The following is a 21,084-nucleotide window of genomic DNA, read 5'->3' as shown; positions in this document are numbered from 1 at the left end:
GAATCGACCCTGCCTCCGACCTTGTTCTTGGACAACAAATGGAAAAGATAGGGCCAAGGGCCAAGTCCCCACACCAAATAGCGATGCAAGTGGCAGAAAGTACATGGCCTTCCTCAGTGCTAACTTAGTCATAGAAAATAGCTAGAAATCGAGAAGGAAAGTGTGTATTCTCTCTGTCACTGCCACAGGAGGACTATGCTGGCCATTTACAAATTTGGAATTTAAATTAACTTTTTAATATATTTTAAAGTATATAACATTTATGCAGATTCTAAAACGGAGCAAATAAGGTATTTCCCACTTCACTGTAACAAGAGGAATCTCTCTCTTTCTGTCTCCTTTAAATTAAAAATCTTTATCTTAGCAGCAGGATTTTGGTGGAGAGTAAAACCACCAGTTGGTATGCCTGCAATCCCATATCAGAGCACCTGGCTTCAGGTCTCAGCTCCACTCACCACTGCAGACTCAAGTGTCAACTACATGCCCAAGTCTAGCTTCCTGCTAATGCATACCCTAGGAGGCACAGGTGACGACTCATAATCTCACATGGGAGATCTGGATTGCATTTCTGAATCCCAGCTTCAGCTGAGCCTATCCCTACCCACACCATGAGATCTGACTCTATTTGTTCACATGAAATACTGTTATTCAATCATCCTCACTTCTCCATGTCTGTCTTAGTCATCTTGTGTTGTCAGACAAAAGGCCATTGGCGGGTGGCTGCAACATCAGGAATTTATTTTCTCACACTCAACCTTCATTGCCTCCTATAAGCCTATCAGTTACATAGGGGTTAGGGCTTCAACGCCTAACCAGGTAGAAGGTATGGGGGGGGGGGGGGACACAAGGCAATGTTTGTAATGAGCTTCACTGGGCCTCAAGCGCGAAGTTCTTGCAGCCCAGGGCATCTTTGTCAGGAGGAAGGTCTGTGAGCAGACCGTGCAGCCCACTTCCTTACAAGAACTCTGTACCAACCATGTCCATCCATGGTATGTATCTCCCACTGCTTGGATTAGTGGCCCCTCTGCTTGCAGTCACCATTAAACTGCAGAGATAATTACCATATGAGAGCTGCCGTCCTCCCACATAACCTGAAGCCATTGCCATTTGTCACAACAGATCATTTTTTGAACTCTGACAGCCAGTCCTGGAAGCAGGAAGAATGCTCATTTTCCTCACCCTGACAGAGCTTCAAAAAGCGCTTGGCTCAAAATAGCTGCTCATGAGGAGGTACATAGCCCGCCAATGCCTCCACATGGGTCCCTCTGCACCCCAATCCTACTGACTCCGTGAGAGCTGCTGCCACAAGCTCTGTAATCCAAAACCATTAGGTATTCATAGCGCTGGCAATGGCAAATAGAAAATGAATTCGATCAGACTCTTTCAAATTAGTATAATGACATTATCTGTGAAATGATGATAAAAGACTTCCCAGGACGTGCTTGGATTTAGTCCCCACCATTCTGCTCTGGCTCTTCTCTCTGTCCCTCACGATGTTGCCCTGGTGATGGTTCAGAGACCTTTGTGTTCAGTGGCAGGTTCCCTTTCAGCCTTGAATTTGTGTACCTGTCCTATCTTCTAGCCAGAAGCTGGACTTCTTAAGTTGCCTGTTAGACGACTCATGAATATGCCTCTCTTCTATGTTTCTTCTATCCCTTCTCTGTTCCAGGCTACCACCTCTCTCACCTGAACAAACACACCTGCCTCCTAACAGGTCTCCACACCTCCAGGTTCTGCCCTGGAACCATCATCCACATGGAATCCTTCTAGAACACTAAGCTTCCTTGCCACTTTCCTCAGGGTCCCCTGCACAAAGCCCACACATTGCACACCAGCAGCAAGGCCGCCCCCTGCTATCAACCTATGATGTTACTGTGGACCAGGCTTCTAGAAGACACTGAAAACAACCATCGAGCCACATGAGATGCCACACTAAGGTTTGTCTCACCCACCTCTTTGATCCTGACCCTCAAGAAGCAAGAATCACACAGGTAGAGGGGATCTGAAGGACCAGAACAGGTAGGCCCTTGTCTCTCTGCAGCAGGCATCCAAACTGTAGCAGACAGAAAGGCTGATCCCATCTCCAAGACCTCTGCTCCCTTGGGTTTGACCTCAAACTTGTGCCTCTGCCAAACAGCGTTTTAAATCAAGAGCAAAAATAACCCCCAGGAAGTTACGCCCATTTCCATTCACATGAATGATCAGATTGACAAACCCTGTAAGCCATGTGGCTGTCCTCCTTACAGGGCTCCACTGCAAAGCAAGCTCAGAAAGCAATGTTTTCAATGAATCATCCTCCAAACAGACTCTTCCCTCTGGAGTAGCCCCATTCCATTCATCAGCGATTACACTGTCATTTTGTGCAACATGAGAATGACTTTGACAGTTAAGCTGATCCGGGGAGAAGAAAGAAGACAAGTGGAGCTGGACAGATTAGTACTGGAAAATTAGGTATTTGCTGGGTCATCCTGGAGCTTTCAGCTTTGAATTTGGCCTCCTGGAGCATAAGTAGGCCTGAAATCTTTCCAGAATGAGAACTGTTAGGGTGCCAGTTGCATATAGCAGCTCGAGCAGCCAAACAGCCTGGATCCAGGTGGAGATCAAAGGCACAAGCCACGGCTCCACCTCCACATCTTTGCCTTGAAAGTTATAGCTCAGGTCACATGGAGCCGCTGCCCAGAAAACACCTGTCTACTGAAGGAGGTACCATCGTGAGGATGCAGGGCCAGTCAATGCTTTAAATGAGGAACTCTCACTGTTAGTCCATTTCCCTCCTCATTTTCCATTCTCTGCTCTCCAAACCATACCTAGAACACTACCTGGAGAACCCTACACTTAGCACAGGGAGCCTGCCCTGTCTCCCAATGGAAAATGCTTGAGCCCCTAGTCGGGGGCTTGCTGGAAGCTTGGGGTCAACACAGGAAGGGAGGCGCCGAGACCCCCCCACCTTCTAAGTCTTCTAACCTGGCCTCTCTTTTGTGGCTCTAGGGTGGAACAATGCAGAGGTAGTGCTGCCACCTTCAGGCCAGGCCCAGCTCCGCCCGTGTGTCCCGGGTATCCGGGATGCATGCATTAGACAGGTGCTAAGCCTAAGAGATCTCTCCTCCCCTTGCCTTTCACCCTTCCACCCTCAGCCCCAGCAGAGGGAGAAAACAAAGAATGGCTAACATACCATCCATTGGTTCCATCCTGAGGGCCTTGGGCCTGGATGCTCCAGTCCAGGCTCTGCCCAGATTTCCCTGGAGTCTAGGTTTTATCATACCCTTGTGAATAAGCACAGCTGTGGCACTTTCCCCCAAGGTGTTCAATTCTCACAGCTGAGAAGGAGTGTATTACAAAGAGCAGCAGAAGATTCCTTTCAAGGAGGTCTCCTGGGACTCTGGAGAGCCTGTGTGTCTGAGGGTCTGGGCTGGGCACAAGAGCACCCCCCAGTCCACAAAGGCTCTGTACCAGCAGAGAGACCACCCTGCAGGAGGGTGTAGCCTGCCTCCCCAAAACTCTCAGCCACCTGCCACCTTCTACCTAAGCCACTGGCTTCTGGGTGTAACTAGAAGCCTTTGCCAAGACCCAGGTAAGCAAAATCCCCACCCCACTTCAGTGAAGGTGGAGAGGACCATCCACGGGGCTCTGGCCCCTTCTGTGGGTGAACCGAGGTGATCGTGACTCTCCGGGATCTCAGTACATGTGGTGGTCATCATTAGGGTCTTTCTCATTTGACCTTCATTCACCCTTCTCATGTCAACCTATCACTTCCAACTGCAAGCTCCTGAAAGCCACTGTCCTGGAGTTTTGTCTGGCCAAGGGTCATATGCAGGGCAGATGAGAAGAGCTGGGGAGCTAACATCCCACACCACTGGGGGCAGCCCTCCATCCTTCCTGAATGGGGAGTTGAAGGATCAGTACTCCAGCTCCCTCACCCCTTAGCTGTGAAAACTCTCAGCAAATTCTGTACTGGCTCCAGAGAGATCTCAAGTCTGCAGCATCCTCACTTGCCCTCAGGTAATCCACCCTTCCCTCTCCTCCCCTTCTCTCTCTCTCTCTCTTTCCTCGTTCTTCCCTCCTCACCCTAACCTACCTTCCAGTGTCTCCTGAGATAAGAAGCCAGATCTATGTGACTCCAAAGCCACGAATCTTCCTGCAACACCAGCCTGACCTCACCCAGGCCCCTCTGCAGCGCCACCCCTCCGAGGCAGGTGGTGAAGTGGGCTGTGAGGCTCAGGTTTACCCGCAGGTGCTGCATTCCTGCCATTCCACGCCTGTTTTCTGCATTCAGGTCCCAAGCCAGGTGTTTGGCTGTACATTCTAAGTCCAGGAGCTTGTCCTTTCTTTCTTTTCTTTTCCTTCCCTCCCTCCTCCTTCTCTCCACCCCATCCCCTTTTCTTTCAGCTGGGCTGCTTAAAAGGAGTTGTAAAGGTAGGGATTCTGGTACTAGATGTCCTTCGGGTTCATTTAAGCCCTGAATTCCTGCAGAATGAGCCACGACAGCCTGAGGTAGAACCGGAAATATAATTAATCTCCCTCCCCTGCCTAAAAACTCACAGCTTAATTGTCCCTCTAATCATAGAGGACCTTATGAAAAGACTACAGCCTCATTTCAGAAGCAAATCTAGCACCAGCTGCAGCTTCCTGGCCCCCGAGCCGTGGACATATATCCTTGTCTTCACACATAGGCTCATCTGGACATGGGGTGGCCTCAGGGGGCTGAGGCTTGCAGGATGAAATCCCACAAATCTCCATTATGAAATCCATGATGTATTTCAAATCCCACCCTCCATTTGCTAATGATGCTTCTGACATCCCTCCAAAGGAGGCGGGAGAGACGGAGGTAGGAAGCAGAGAGGGGAGAGGCTCCTCATCTGCTCGCCCATATCCACAGCCTCCTTTCTGCCATAAGCCTGGAACGGTGCAGGGCTGTCCATCCTGAGATGAGTCCTCTCCTGAAACCCTCTCTGAGACAGACCCGCCAGAGTGACTGTCACCCATCAGATGACATATGGGAGCCCAACTCCACCTCCCCAGGGGCCACATCCTCGGGCGGTTTTAAGTTACTCCAGACTTGGGGGGATCTCCCTGGAAGATCCTTGGGTCTGAAATCTGCTCCACCAACTGACCTTCATCTCTCCCCAGGCAGACACATGAGAAGAACCTAACCCCCAAGTGGGGTTTGAGGAGGCTAAGCCACCCCAAACAAAGACCTTCAAGTACTCCACACTGGCCCAAACCTGTTGGGGGTCACCTCTGGCTCCCATTCTGTAGCTAAGGAGCCTCCATGGAAAAGTTTTGGGAGTCTTGACTGAGGCCCAGGTGGACAATGGGGGGATGTGTGGTAATCTGCAGAAACTGGAAGCTATAGATTCCACCTCTAACCTCAGAATGACTGTCACAGGTTTAACCCAACAATCATCTCCCCAAATCCTACTACCCTTCAAGTCGCAGCCAGATGCCAGCTTCTCCAGAAAGTCCTCCTTGATTCCCTATATTAAGGAGACTCTGCGCCCTGATCAAGGAGCCCTTGTAGGACAGGTCCAGCCTGGCCAATCTGGGATTCAGGGCAGGCAGGCAAAGGGAATCACCAAGTTTGTCAGCAGGCTCTGGAGAACTCAGCACTGCCCACCACCTCACCCCCCCTGCTCCAGTGGGCCCACAAAATCAACTCTTTCATGGTCTGGTGGTCAACCTGGTCTCTCAGGACTTGACGGGCTGCACAGATCTAATGCACAAATGTGGATACTACCCTATAATTCATTTTGATGAGAGGTGCAGAGAAAGCTGGTCCACAAGAGGGGGGAATTGAAAACACACACATACACACACAGGCACACACGTGCTGTTGCACACACTCATGTAACAGGTATACACACGTTTTCATGCAAACACATTCATATATACACACTCTCAGATGCACATTCTCATGCAACACATGTGCACACATAGATGCTCATGTGTACACGCTCATGCTCACACACACACAACATACTCATTCAGTATTTCTCCAAAGTTCTTTTTAAATTTGATTCCTTTTTCCTCTTGATAAGCCAAGACTTTGGCTTGGAGGATGATGTTCTAACATTAAAAAGCCACTTTCACCAGAAACACTCATCAAAATCTGGAAACCAGGGAGCAGCAATGCTGGGAACAACCAAAGATGACCTTTAAGCCGAGCTCATGTGCCCACGGATGTTTATGGGAAGACACGGAAGAAATTACACTTTGCAGAGAAACAGCTGGGAGTTTAAAACTTTGTTTATCTTGAGCATCTGCCTCAAGAACTTGACATGTCAAATAAACTCACTACCACCCACCTTGCCCAAACTTTCATCAGAGAAATGGAAAGGCAGGTAGGGTTGGCTGTGCAGACGCTGGCCTTAGCAGTCTCAGCCTAACCACCCCAAGGTGGCCTGACTCCGCCCCCTCCCCTCCACTGTTGGGAGGTTTTCTGCAGGAAGGTTCAGCCTTGGCTTTCAGGTCTGCCACTGAGCTTCCAAGATCCCAGGGGGGTGGTACAAACCCCAGGAGAGGGGCAGTCAGAAACTTGAAGGCCAGCAGCAGAAGCTCAGCTCATACAGAAAAAGTCTTCTTTGGAATCTGGAGATATCTACCCTCTTAGTGATCACATGAGTGATTTATCGAACCAGATGCATTCCTGGAGTTTGCCCGCACCACCCCTCCCCAGGAAGTGAAGGTGGACACTGGGAGACTCCGCGGCTCACAGCCAGCACTGGTAGGAGAGGGAGTCTGGAGAGGGTTGTTTCCCACACTCTTGCAGCCTCTTATCAATGACCTTCTTTCTTCTGAACTACCTGGGGCCACTCCAAAAGGCTTTCAAAATGCCCTACACCACTAAATCCCACCAAGCTTGCTTCAGGCCCCTCGGGATCAGGCACACAGTGACAAGGAGTAAGACTCTCAAGCCGCCAAGTATGTTGCCCAGTTGAGACTGCAAGGGTGGCAGTGCGGTTAGGGCTCTGCCACTCTGCACCTCTTCCTGCAGGGAGCCTCTGGTCCGCTTGGTGGGCTTCATTGTGACCCACAAAGTCTGCAGAAGAGCTGCCACCAGAGGGTGGACAAGAAGGGCCCTGAGCAGCCCAGAGCCCTCTCAGTGGGAGCCGTGACCTGTCTGTTACAGTCCCAGCAGCCCTGCCAGCCTCATCTCCTGCTGTCCCCACCACACATCCCTCATTGGGTTCCCAGGACCTTAATCTCCAATATACACTGCATGGGCTCTCTTGCTGTGACTTCTGTACCTTCGTCCATGCTGTGCCTCCTCCCGGAAGGTCCTTCCCTACCTGCAAAACCCTGGCCTACAAGGACCAGGCCTCTGACAGCCACTTCGTTGGTGAGGCCTTTCCTGGTCTTGTGCTCACTTACCAAGGCTCTGTCCTTGCCCCAGTTGGGGTACTTCCTGCTTCCTCTGACCTCCACATCCAGCTCTTGTCTTTTTATTTTTTATTTTTATTTTTTCTGACAGAGTGGACAGTGAGAGAGAGAGACAGAGAGAAAGGTCTTCCTTTGCCGTTGGTTCACCCTCCAATGGCCACCGCGGCCGGCGCGCTGCGGCCGGTGCACCGCGCCGATCCGATGGCAGGAGCCAGGAGCCAGGTGCTTTTCCTGGTCTCCCATGGGGTGCAGGGCCCAAGCACCTGGGCCATCCTCCACTGCACTCCCGGGCCACAGCAGAGAGCTAGCCTGGAAGAGGGGCAACCGGGACAGAATCCGGCGCCCCAACCAGGACTAGAACCCGGTGTGCCGGCGCCGCCAGGCGGAGGATTAGCCTAGTGAGCCGCGGCGCCGGCCCAGCTCTTGTCTTGACTCAAAGACCATGAGGTTCTCATTATCCAGGCATAGCCTCCCACAGCAACAGCCATCACAATATGTCACCCACCTATGGCCAAGCACACCTGAGTTCCACAAATCAGCTCACACAAGAACCCGAGCCACTTGATCATATCAGCAACGCTCCGTCAACTGACGGGGATGGAAAATCCGGTCTCACACATCTGACTTTGGCCACAGGCATATCTGAGACCATCTGATCTGATCCAGCCAAAGAAATGCCAACCAGCCATACCAGCCAAAAACACACACTGTCTTTTCCATGTGTCTACAGACTCCAACAAGCTTCAAACAAGCACCATGCTAGAACACGTTGGTAAAGCCTCCTCCAGGTTTGGACTGATGTCAAGGGTCCCTTGCCTTGCCTCAACTCATTTAAGAAAACCCATAAAAACAGATCAAGATGGGACATTCAATTTACAAAAGGCTGGCACAGAACTCCAGTTCCCCCAAAACAGTCCCAAAGGGTCACTCACACACCATTGTCACAGTTTCTGCCATCATCTACTTACCATCTGTGCTATTTATGTTTTTTCTTCATATTAATATTAAAATGACTTTTATTTAAACTTGGATTAACTCATGGAAAACATTTTGTTTTTCCTAATATCCACTAAACCAAACCTATGGACCTTTCTACAAGTTTGTATATAACCTAAAATCGTGTTATCTCCCACTCCTGCCTGGCCCACTCAGGGTAGCCCCACTTGGCTCTGCCTGCCTCTTGATGCTGGGGACCCCAATAGCAGCACTCTGCTTCTCTCCATCAGCAGCTGACCCTGTGGTTACAGCACCCGGTGTCTGGGCTCTCAAGATGACTCATGGACCATGACCAGCAGTTCCTGAAGGCCCAGCCAACAAGAATTTGCAACCACGGAAAGTAGAAGACAAAAAAACAAAAAACAAAAAAAACACAATGGTAGGCTCTGTGCTCACCTCAGGAAATGACCATCCTGCTCCCAGCTCCCTTGTACTTACTGTCCATGCTCACAGATGCCCTGGTAGCCCAGGGCCCTTTCTCACAGAAGCCCCAGAGTGAGAAGTTCTGCTGAAGGGGGTGCTGTAGCCTAGCTTTCTCCTCATGGGGTGCCAGGTTGGGCATTGCCATGGCTGCATCAGCAATAACAGTGGCAAAAACTTGTGTACACACACTACTATCAGCCAGCCTCCCACAAGGGGCGGGGCAGGGGTGGTGCTGGTGGGACGAGAAGGGCCCTCACAACTAGAACCATGACTCCTCCTCTGTGGCTGCTGGGATGAACACTCAAGTACATGCTTCACATGGCACTTGAAGGTGCTTGTTATCCACAGAAAAGCTGTTTGCAGAAGGAGGGGATCCTTTTTTTTTTTTTTTTTGACAGGCAGAGTGGATAGTGAGAGAGAGAGACAGAGATAAAGGTCTTCCTTTTGCCATTGGTTCACCCTCCAATGGCCGCCACGGCTGGCGCACCGCGGCGGGCGCACCGCACTGATCCGAAGGCAGGAGCCAGGTGCTTTTCCTGGTCTCCCATGGGGTGCAGGGCCCAAGGACTTGGGCCATCCTCCACTGCCTTCCCGGGCCACAGCAGAGAGCTGGCCTGGAAGAGGGGCAACCAGGAAAGAATCCGGCACCCCGACCGGCACTAGAACCCGGTGTGCCGGCGCCGCTAGGTGGAGGATTAGCCTAGTGAGCCACAGTGCCGGCCAGAAGGGGATCCTGAGGCTCAGAAAGCTAATGTGAAGGAACCTGGGTCAAGCCCAGGGTCATAGGGTTCCCCCTTGTTGGAACAGTGGAAGAGATCACACCCAGTCTATAAGCACTCCAACAACCACAAGTCATCAGCTGCTTTTCCACACCTGTCTGAAACCAGCCTTCCTTGGACATCTTGGTGTCCCCAGGTAGATGCTATTGTACATTTGGTGTGGCCAAGAGAGATGTGTTCTCCCAGACCTTGAGCACTATGCCGCTGGGGAAACACAGGATTCTACATCAGCTAGCTATTGTGGGTGCCAGCGAGCACCCAGAATCCTGGAAGGAGATGGAGCTGAGATGGATAAGTAAGAGGAGAAAAGGCTCAGCCTAGAAATTCTATCAGTGTCAGGGCTTCCTGGGAGCAGTGTCTTGATACTAAAGGTCCTTTCCTTTTAAAGCTCTGTCCCACATGCACACCTCTGTAGAAAGACCTTGTGCATAGGCAGCTGTAGTAACGCAGCAGGTGCCTGCTATGCAGGTCTCCTTTGTGCCCAGTCCAGGTATCTCAGAAGGGTTTTCAACCTCTCTGAGGAGCTCTGGGCCTGCAAGCCCCCCAGCACTCTGCCTCCAGCCTACCTGTCCATCTCCATTCCTCCTGCTCTTCCAATCAGACTCTGATGGATCTGTCTTGCCTTGGAGAATGATTTTTCTATGAAACCCAAGACCATAACCTTTCTATTATTACCATTTCTTAGTCAAATGACATCAACATCTCTTGGCCAGTCTCATCTATCTTATTATCTTTTCACTAACATTTTTGTCATCACATGATACAAAGTTGGAAAATCTAAAATGCATAAAGAACATAAAAATTGCTCAAAGCCAACCACCACACATAGGAAATGTTAACGTGCTGGCGTCCCTTCATGCCCTTCTTCCATCTTTTTCCCTTGTCTCTGGTGATTTTTAATTTAAAAAAATCATGCTATAAATAGCTTACATCCTGGTGTTTTCACTTTGGGAACATTTTCTCATGTCATTTAATGACAGGATTCTTCAAAAACATGATTTCTAATGACCACAGAGTATTCATCATATGAATGGGTGGTAATTTCGTTAACTGTTACCATATTGTTGGACATTTGGGCTGTTTCCAATTTTTTCTGCTAAAATAATGCTACAGCAATCCCTGCATACATAAGTCTGCACATGAATCTCAGATTCTTCCTCAGGCTAAGTTCACAGAAGATGAAATGCTTGGCTCTCCATTCCCGGTGCTTTTCAGGTTGTCAAAAGAAAACATTTCTGAAAATTATTTCAACGGACCTAATCATCACCTGCATGTCAAAGTGCCCCTTTCACTGACCCTCATTATCCCTGGATCTTATCATTTTAAAAGTACTTTTCCTCATGAAATACAAAAGAGGATACATTGCTTTAATGTATATTTTTGAAATGTTAGTGAAGGTTAGAATTTTCCCATGCACTTATTGGCTTTTTTTTTTCACTTTTTTATGGTTTGATTATTCATGTCCTTTGCCCCTTTTCCTATCATGCATTTCTTATTTTTTTTTTCACTAAACTGCAAACTATATGGAAGGCAATGTAAATATTCTCTCATGCTGTCTTCTGACACTATCCCTTTCATTCATCTGGAATGTCTTTTGATGTATGGCAGATGACATCAATCCCCATATTTAAATGGCAATTCCAGGTACTCTGTCCCACTCTCCCAGGGAGACCTTGGGGTCTTACATTTTAAGAACTACTCCAGGGAATTTTGAGTCCTGTGGGACACACTTTGAGAGATACTTCTACAGAGTAATAACCTATTTTTGTGGTAATGCATGAATTGTCTCTGAATATTTATCAAATATTCATTGGTAAGGAATATTTATCAATTTTTATTTATCAATATTTATCAAATATCAATATCAATATTTATCAAAAATTTATCAATATTTATCAATTCCTGTGGAATGCCAAATAATAAAATACATTCCTGTATCCAACTTGTTATTTTCATAAGCTTACTCTAGTTCATTGGTTGTCTTTCAGTTAGTGTGTTAAAGTCACAATTTTATCATTATTAAGACCTTGAAATGCACATAAGTAAGTAGACACAGAAATCCCCCTATAACTCAAGTTTCTTGACCATTCTTTGCAACTTATGAATTACCAGATAAACTTTATAAATTTTTCCCAAAAATTCCTTCTAGAATCTTGCTTGACATTCCCACAAGCTAAAAACATAACTTCTAGGAATTAGTATACAATGATATCCCATCTCAGTGAGCCTGTGTGGCAGGCACTGGTCTAAGCACTTTGCTCATATTAACCCACAATAATCCTAAGATGCAGTGAAACTATCATCTATACTTTAGAGATGGAAAAAAATGGGGACCCAGAGACATCTGGTTGCTTGACCAAGATTACACTACAGCTCAGTTAGATCCAGGAAACTGGAGTAACGATAGGGCTCTTCGTCTCAGACTGCATGCAGCACTGTCTCACACTTGCATGGACGTGGTATGGTTTTCCATTAACTTGAGTCATCTTTAACGATTTTCAGTACTGTTTTGTGGTTTTTAATAAGTGTCCGATCTATTTCTTATTCAGCTTATCCCTAGGTATTTTATATTTTAGACAGTTAAAATGAGATCTTCCTTATTAAATACTTTCCCATCTGACATACAAGAAAGTGATAGCACATAAGCATTCCTGTTGCCTGGCCACCTTCCTGAACTCTCTTATTAATGCCAATAATATTTCTGTTGATGCTCTTAAGCATTTTCGGAAGGCAATTATACAATTTTAACATAATGTTAATTTTGTCTATACTTCAGCAGTGATGAGTTTTGCATCTGCCTCCATGCCTTAGTGTATGGAGAGATATTAAGTGGCAAAAGTTGGGGAGCATTCTCATCACCCTGCTGATTTTGGTGGAGATGTCTCTGCTATGTTCCCGTTTCCATGTTGGCTGTTAGTAAACATAAATATTCTTCACGCTGTTTTAGAAACATGGTGACACTGCATTTTAAAACTTTACTTCTGATAAAAGTCTTTCCAAATTTCATTGATTGGCTTCCAGAAGATTTGGAACACACGTTATGTGGAAGATTCAGAACTAATGATGACACATCCATTCTTGTAAGGTTTCCAGACACATGGAACTCTCTTACCCGGCCATGCATTCACCCCAACACTCTGCTTCTTGAAATCAGGTCTCTGCTTTTCCTGCTTCTTCTCTCTCCAGGATGTCACTTTTGCAGGACTCAAAGCCTCTGTCTTTATCTAGTCTCTTTCCCCTTAGAGGTCTTTGCAGACATACCAACTAGAAAACTCCACTTATCGTACTTACCTAGCACAGGAGTGCGTGTTCTGAGACAGCAGTGTCTACCTTCTAAGAGGGAAGGTGCTGCTCCATAGTAAACTTCGGCCCATCTGCTCCATTCATGGACCTTCTCACTCTGGGGTTGTCTGCTCTGATGTGGAGAGAAGCTTCCAGGGAGCTGAAGCATGTGCAGAAAAGTAAACACAAACATTTTTTAAGAACTTCAACAGCAAACAATGAGTACATCAGACAGTAAGAGACAAAACTAACTTCGCAATTCTGCAGTCATTGAAAAGCTTCCATGAAATGGTTACAAGTTTTCATCCTAATATATGATAAAAGTTATTGGTATCAATGTTCTTACTACCCTAGAAAGGTCTGGAAGAGGAATGAAAATCTCTAAGGGCAAGAAATTCAGTTTTGCTTCTATTCCACACTTATCAAAGCATAAATGCTGCATGAGGCATGAGTCTCTGTGCTAAGGACTCTACGGGTATATAAACCTGTGAAAGAACTGAATGCATATACAAATCATTAAAATAAAAATCAGCACAGATGTGAGCATGTGGGCTGAGATTTTCACCCCTAAACAAACATATTTTGTCAGTTTAGGGAAGAACATTGGAGAGGGGAAGCGGGCACCCACTTCACATGCTGAGAGGAGAAGGGCCACTGAAATGCATCTGTGCCTGTGTGGCCCTGCCTGGGGTCCTGGCACCCCCCTTCCCAGGCACTTCTGTCTGCAGCTGGCCCAGGCCCATCCTCGCTTCCAGACCTGGCTTGTTTTCCTGGCACCTGGAAGATTCCACATACCCCTGTCTCATTTTTGTTACCAAATTGCCTACAGACATTTACTTTAAATAAGTATACATGTTTTAAATGACTAAATTTTTTCATTGTAAAATAATATATGCACACGGAAAAATAAATCCAAATCGTAAAAACAGACAGTTAAAAGTGAGTCTCTCACCCCAGGCACCAAGACTCCCTGCTTGGGCACAAGCATCGGCTTTTGCTATGTCCCTCTTGAGATGCCTGCAAACCACACACAACATACACACACACATCCTATCTCTCTTGCACACATGGTAGCAAAGTATGCACCTTGCCCTTCATCTTGCTTCTTTCACTTCATTATCAGTCTTGGAGTTGGAATTAATCCTAAGCCAATGGGCTAAGATCAGACCACCTCTAATGAACTTTTTTTTTTTAAGATTTTATTTATTTATTTGAGAGGTAGAGTTACAGACAGTGAGAGGGAGATCCAGAGAGAAAGGTCTTCCTTCTGTTGGTTCACTCCCCAGATGGTCTCAACACCCAGAGCTGCACCGATCCAGAGCCAGGAGCCAGGCGCCTTCTCCCAGTCTCCCACACAGGTGCAGGGACCCAAGCACTTGAGCCATCTTCCACTGCTTTCCTAAGCCATAGCAGAGAGCTGGACTGGAAGAGGGGCAGGCGGGACTAGAACTGGTGCCCATATGGGATGCCGGTGATGCAGGCGGAGGATTAACATACTGCACCACGGCGCTGGCCCCCTCCAATGAACCTTGTAAGGAAGACCTGTAAGCCTGAGACATTAACAGGACTCACTGCGGTCTCCCTCCTGGAATGTGGCCCTGTACCCCTGGACATTTGTCTCTTCACACTTGGTCTCGGTGCACAGGTCACTCTCATATATGAGTCTCCTCTGATCACCCTATCCAAGAAGGAGCACCACACCCAGGCACATTCCTTCTTTATCTCAGAACCCTGCTGTGTCTGCTTCCTGTCATTTAACATCCAACTATTTTATATGCCCATTTATTTTTTTTGGTTCAGCATTAATTTTTTCCCATAGAACATCAGCTCCACGAGGTCCAGGCTGCTCACTGTCGTGTTCCTGGTGATCACTGCTCACTGTTACGTGGCAGGCCCTCGGGCTGCACTGTGAAGGGACGTCACAACTTACCAAGCTCTTGAGCTTCCTGAGTGAGCTCTGAGACAAGGGATACATGAAGCAGGATGAGATCACCAAGATAAGAATAAACCCCAGTGTAAGATGGAAAAACAGGTTTGGGGATCAAGCAGAGTTGCCCAAGGCCACACAGTGGGTAGACGGTGAAGCCAAAGCTGTAAGGTAGGCTCTGTGATTGCCTCATGCCCCTTCCAACTCCAGGTACTGGCAGGCCACGTCGATGGAACCCCAGCTCCCAAAATGCCAGCCCTTGTTTCCAAACAGGACCCCAACTTGGCAGGCGGCCACAGATAAAAGGCCAAGACACTCTCCCATTTCAGACAGGAGAATGTGTCCCAGGCTACCACAGGAAGCAGCAAGTCTCTCAAGGAATACAAACCACCCTGTTCACACTGGATGAACATCAGGGGCCTCAAACACCAGGCAGAATCCAGTCCCTTCCTCTCACCCTTGCTTGGCCAGGGCCATGGGAGCAGGAAGTGGGGATGGAGAAGGCACCTTGCACTCCACCCGTTAGTGCTGGCTGCAGCAGTCCTGTCCTGTCACCTGCATGCTGCGGCACATGCCCAGGACTGCACAGCCAAGGTGAGAGATGGGAGAAGAGAGGTGGGGCCCCACAGAGAACCTGCCCTGCCGCAGACAGATCCAGCTTTCTGGGAACCACCCCATAAACTGGCCCATTTGGAGACATTCCAGGTCAACCACAGAATCCTCCCTTTCACATATGAAAAAGGGCTCCTGCCCTCAACAGCAGCCACTCGCTTCTGACTTGAGCTACAAGGACCAAGCTTGAATCCTCCAGGCTGGGCCCGGTCCTCCTCTGACCACCACCAGTAGATGACACTACATCAGGAAGGCAGAGGTCACTGCTACTTCAGCCAAGGTCCATGTCCTGTACAGGAAAGGACTTCCCATGAGCAATCTTCCAGAACAAGAGTTTTCAGAATATAATGGGGCAGTCTTGCCATCTTAATTACTATCCCAGGATTTCAGGCATGTGTCAGGGCTAACTCGGGCAAATCGGGCATCGGTCACCCGAACCAAGGCCACAAGACTGCTGGTCCAATGGCCCTAAACACATTTCTGTACCCGGAGCATTTGCCCAATGAGTCATTCATCTGCACATCTTCCATGGCATCGCATTTATTTAAAAAAATCCCCAAGCACTTTTCTTCCATATAATCTTCTCACCAGTTAATGAAAATAAATTCAGTTTCCACTTTAAGAATAATGACACAAGTGAAGAGACTTGCCTAAGATCCTATAGCAGCTGTAGCAGAGTTGGGACAGAACTGAAATCTCTTGACTCTAGTAGCTCAGTAGATAAAGCAATTTACCTACTGGTGGTTGATTGACATAACTGTCAAAGTAAAACCAAGGCCCTTTTGATGTCAGGAGCTGCCACTAGGAACTAACAAATCACTACTGGGTAAGACACGCTGAGCTAAAGAAATTTTCTCTCTTTACCTAGTGCAGTTTCCAGTGGGTTTAATTTAGTTCATCTAGAGACGGGAAAACATGCATCCTGTGTGTACATGCACACTTCCCTTCCAAAGACAACCACCACGTGGGCCCTACACCTGTCTGCTTGCAGCAGGTCTCATCCTGGGGCGTGTTTTGGTCAGTCTCCCTTTCCATAGGTGAGAATGAGTGCTGCATTCATCACTGTTGGCCCTGCCTCTTAACACACACAGGTACTCACACTCCATGAGTAGCACACATGGGAAGATACACAGGTGAGCACACATGTTGGACTCCTTCGAATGAGGATCTGCTGTATCTACAGACTGACTTGGTGAGCAGGTCACAGTGAAGTTTGACCTTTGTCTTCTGCTTCCTACACTGATACCTCAAGGGCAGCAGTGCAAGAAAATGGCAGAAGGGGGTTAGAGAATGTTCTAGACCACATCCGAGATCAGGGGCCACTAAGCCTCCGAGAAGCAGTGCTTTAGGAGGGCAGCAGAGGTCCAGGGGGCCAGGTGCTCTGGGAGAGAGTTCCTGCCTTCAGCCCTGGTGGTGGTCAGGTTCGGCCACACGGTGACGGGGGGGCCAGGGGAACTTCAGTAGAAAATCACGGCTTTCTCCAGCAAGTTCTCCTTTAGCCTCTCACGAGCCATGGTGGTAATTTCATCCATTTTATTGTTTCTCTGAACTATAAAAGCAAACCAAACACACGCTCAAGGCAGCTTCTCTGGGCCTGGAAAACCTCTCCTTTACAGTCGGGGGTGGGGGGGAGGATCTGTTCCAAGGCCACAGAAACAAAGACACCTCAGTCAGTGATGCTGTTTTTCCACGTAACTCCCTTGCTGGTGGTTTGTGGAGCACACACCCCAGCGAGTTCCTCTGGCGCTGTGGACTGGGGAACACAGTGGGTCCCAGGAGAGCCAGGCTCTGCTTCAGGGCTGCTGCTGTTGACGAGGAGACCCTGAGCCTGACAACTCAGTTTCTCCAAGCCTCGGTTTCTTACCTGCTAAACAGAACTGACACTGCTGCCATCTCAACTGTGGGGAGTGCCACAGGACAGACAGCCACCCAGTGACCTTGAAGTGCTGTGCAGATGTTAAGTGGGCTCATCTGTCCACACAGAAACTTAAAAATCTGATACAACGTACCTGCATGTACATGCTGCTCCAATGTTTAACACAAAAAAATTTAAAAACAAAATCAGATCCTGGCAAGCTTTTATTATTTCTGGGGTCTTAAATTAACTCTGTGTTTAACCCAACTTAATCTAGCCCCCTCCTTTGCCTAGATCAACCTACAACTCAAACCACCTCCCTGAAAAGAGACATTTTGTGTAGAAATGTCACATACACGCCCCTGCCAACACCCTGAGTCTCTGTCCAGAAGCAGGCCCAGGCCTGACTCCACTACATGTCAGTGCAAACCCAAGTTCAAGGTTTTTGAGCCACTCGACCCTTGTTTTAAAAAACAAGTAATAATAAAAAGCCAGATTTTTTTTTTCTTTCCCCCATGACTGAAATTGTTCTCAGCACCCTCTGCAGTGGCATTGCTCAGTAGAGAGCCAGGCCCATTTCAGACTCTCAACACAGATTTCTTGAATTGACTCTTAAGTCACAAAACACAGTGGTAACGTGAGAAACATTGGCTTCAACCACGAAACGGCTCTCTGACAGCACCCTTCCAAGCCAGAAGCTTCTCTCCCAAACCTGCATCTTCTGTGACAATACAAACTTTTCTCTGCTCATTTCTGGGACTGCAGCAAAATGGGAGTCTCCACAAGGTCCAACAAGGGTCCCGTCTTCAGTGGCCCCACACCCACAGCAATTTTCAAGTTTAGTATCATGTTCAAAGGCATGGTCTCAAACAGTCGGACTCTCAGCAGTAAAGTTGGGCAACAGCAGTAGGAAAGACATTCAGTGTTTCTGGAAAGCAAGGGCTCAGGAGCACCCACTGGATCCATGAGTACCTGCGGCATTTCTGCAGGGGCTCAGCCCAGGAGCCATGAGTCAGACCATGCCCAGTGGTTCTCTCTGGGCACCCTAGACATGGACAGGGCAGACAAACAGATATGACTCAGGCTCTCCAAGCCTGATCCTCATACTCAGAAAATGCAGTGCCTTTGCCTGTTTCCAGAAAGTCACCCCCAACCTACCCAAGGAGCCAGCACAGTCCTCATGGCTTAGAGAGGCTCTTGTAACAAGAGTGGGGCTGCAGCTTGGCAGGGGGGAGCAGTCTTTGTTCTGTATTTTTAAATGTGATTTTTAAAAATTATAAAGTAATGCACGCTCTTTGTAGAAAAGAGAGAAAATGGAGAATATTATAAAAACCATCCAAATTTCCACAACAGAGATAATCACTCACATTTATAGAAATGCATACACAAATAAAATTAGAAGCATAATGTATATAATTTTGCTTCCCATCATTATCTGAAATTACTTAAAAGTACTTCTCCCTGCCGCTCCATGTTGATATTTCATGAACACCCACATAGCACTTTCTTGGTACCAGAAATGCTTCTAAGTGCTGCACTAGCATCGGTGCCTCATGACAGGCCTGTAAGCTGCACAGCATTATCATCCCTTTTGCAGGTGGAGACACAGAGGAATTGGCAAAGCCGGGTTCAATCCCGGTGCCCTTGGCAGTCATGGATCTGTGCCCTCTGGAAACCTGATGTTTAAAGAGTGCACGGTAGGGGTTGGCGCTGTGGTTTAGTGGGTAAAGCCGCTGCCTGCAGTGCCGGTATCCCATATGCACACCAGTTTGAGTCCTGGCTGCTCCACTTCCAATCCAGCTCTCTGCTATGGCCTGCAAAAGCAGTAGAAGATGGCTCAAGTCTTTGGGCCCCTGCACCCACGTGGGAGACCTTGAAGAAGCTCCTGGATCCTGGCTTCAGATCAGCACAGCTCCAGTTGCTGCAGCCAATTGGGGAGTGAATCAGCAGATGGAAGACACCCCTCCCTCCCTCTCTCTCTTCCCTCTCCTTCTGTGTGTAACTCTGAATTTCAAATAAATAAATAAATCTTAAAAAAAAAAAAAAAAAGAGTGCACGGTATTCCAGTTTGGCTTCTTGCAATTGGAGCAATGCCACGGTGAAGACCTCCAAGTTCCTCTCAGCAAAGGTCTGTCCAGCTCACTCCTTTACCAGATTCTTTCCAAGTATCAACTGCCTCAAGTCAACTACAAGGTTGGGGTTGGACCCACTGGGACAGGCTGTTCACAGAGAACTGGGTGTGCGTATGTGTGTCTGTGGTGTGTGTGTGTGTGTTGCCAGGAAACCCCTCGGGACTGCAGGCCCCATGACCACGGCCTCCCCAGGACCCAGCACCCAGGCCGAGGCTGGTTCTCCACTTGCTCCCACAAGGCTTGCTGTACCTGAACTGTACCGCTCATCGGTTCCAACAGGCACTAACGCCAGCCTGGAAGTGTCTCTGAGGACTGAGGAGCTGTGAAGAGATGGGGATCAGGCACCTGGCCTGAGCTGGCCCTGGGCTGGGTGAAGTACAGCCTGCTGTTTTATTTCTAATTCACGTGTTCATTTGGACCTCTTTTGCTGCGATGGAAAGGGAAGATGCCGAAGTCAGGCTGAGATGGACTCTGAGGCCTGTGTGTGGGAATGCATACAAGTTTCCTAATCTCCCTGAACCCTGGGCATAACAGAACCCACCACACAGGGTAGCTGTGAGGAGCAAATGACACGGTTCCAATGCAACAGCTTGGCACCAGCGGGTACTCAGTTGCAGCTGTATCGCTTCTTTGCTCATTGTCCCTACTTCTGCCTTCCCTGGACTCTCTTCTCTCTCCTCCACTGAGGCATAGCCTGGAAACGAGGCCTGAATCTGCAGCAGCAGAACCCGGAAGACCCAGAGTCCTGGCACAGGTCAGAGCACTGGTCCCCTTCCAACTCTGCTCTCTTTTCAGTGGAGGCCTGAGTGCCAGGCCACAGTTTCAGTGCCACGGGCTATGGGAACCTCAGCTGCCTGCAGGCCAGGAGCATCCTTTCCCTAAAGGAGACACCTCTCCCCTCAGCAAGCCTGCCTGCCAATTCTGTCATGCTTCTGGCGCTCCTTCCCTGGGTCCCAACAGGGCCTGCAGAAGGCTGACTGTCCCTTCTCCTCCCCTCGCCTGCCAGCTTCAGGACCTGACTGCCCAGGGCTCTGAGTAGCCCCTCCCCCAACCTAGGGAGGGGCCCCTCTGCCAGGGATGTGACCCAGGCAGGGCCAGGCCTGCTGGGAGGCTGTCCTGCCCCAGCAGGATCTGCACTCAGCCTGGGGCTGAACCGGAGACTGAGCCGCTCCTCAAAGCCTCTGGTAATCGCAGGAGGCATTAAGCTTCATTAAGCTAGTCATTTGCCTGAAGTCTCCCTCCAACCCCAAAGGCATCTTGAAAATGACCCCAGTGCAGTTGTGGGGCTGTAGGGAGCTGGGGAGGGGGGCTGGAGCTCTTAAAGGTCCTGTGGCTCAGCCTCAGGAGCCTCACAGGGGACCCGCCAGTGAATCTACAGCTGAGGTGAGCATAAACAGGGACTTGCCCATTGCTGGCCCTAAGCCAGGTGGCCTTGGCTGGGGTCACTTCTCTGCTTTTCTTCAGAGTCAGTCTGACTTGTTCTGTGGAGACCCCATCAAGGGAAATCAGCACACAGGTTTCCACAGGCCTGTGTGTTCAGCTGTGTCAGTGACCAACAGACAGACAGATGTCCATCTGGGGCCAACTGCTCTTTTCCCGGAAAGCTGCAGGCAAGGGTTCAATGGCTGAAAGCCCAGCTGAGAATGAACTGTGCTTTTCAACAAGAAAATAAAAAAAAAAAGTCTACTGAGCAACTCGGCA

General features: G+C 48.6%; 1 long non-coding RNA gene across 2 annotated transcripts in view; it reads right to left on the bottom strand.

Annotated features, from left to right (window-relative positions):
• Positions 1-21,084, bottom strand: part of LOC127490504 (uncharacterized) — a 133,370-nt gene that overhangs the window by 67,367 nt on the left and 44,919 nt on the right. For both annotated transcript variants that reach the window (XR_011389737.1, XR_007918454.2), the window contains exon 2: positions 12,867-13,017. This is a non-coding gene — a long non-coding RNA (uncharacterized lncRNA). The remainder of the gene's footprint in view (positions 1-12,866; positions 13,018-21,084) is intronic.

Source organism: Oryctolagus cuniculus, chromosome 6 (assembly GCF_964237555.1).
Source record: "Oryctolagus cuniculus chromosome 6, mOryCun1.1, whole genome shotgun sequence".
NCBI classification, from domain to species: domain Eukaryota; kingdom Metazoa; phylum Chordata; class Mammalia; order Lagomorpha; family Leporidae; genus Oryctolagus; species Oryctolagus cuniculus.
The sequence above is the reverse complement of the archived record's forward strand: the minus strand, read 5'-3'. Positions and strand labels throughout refer to the sequence as shown.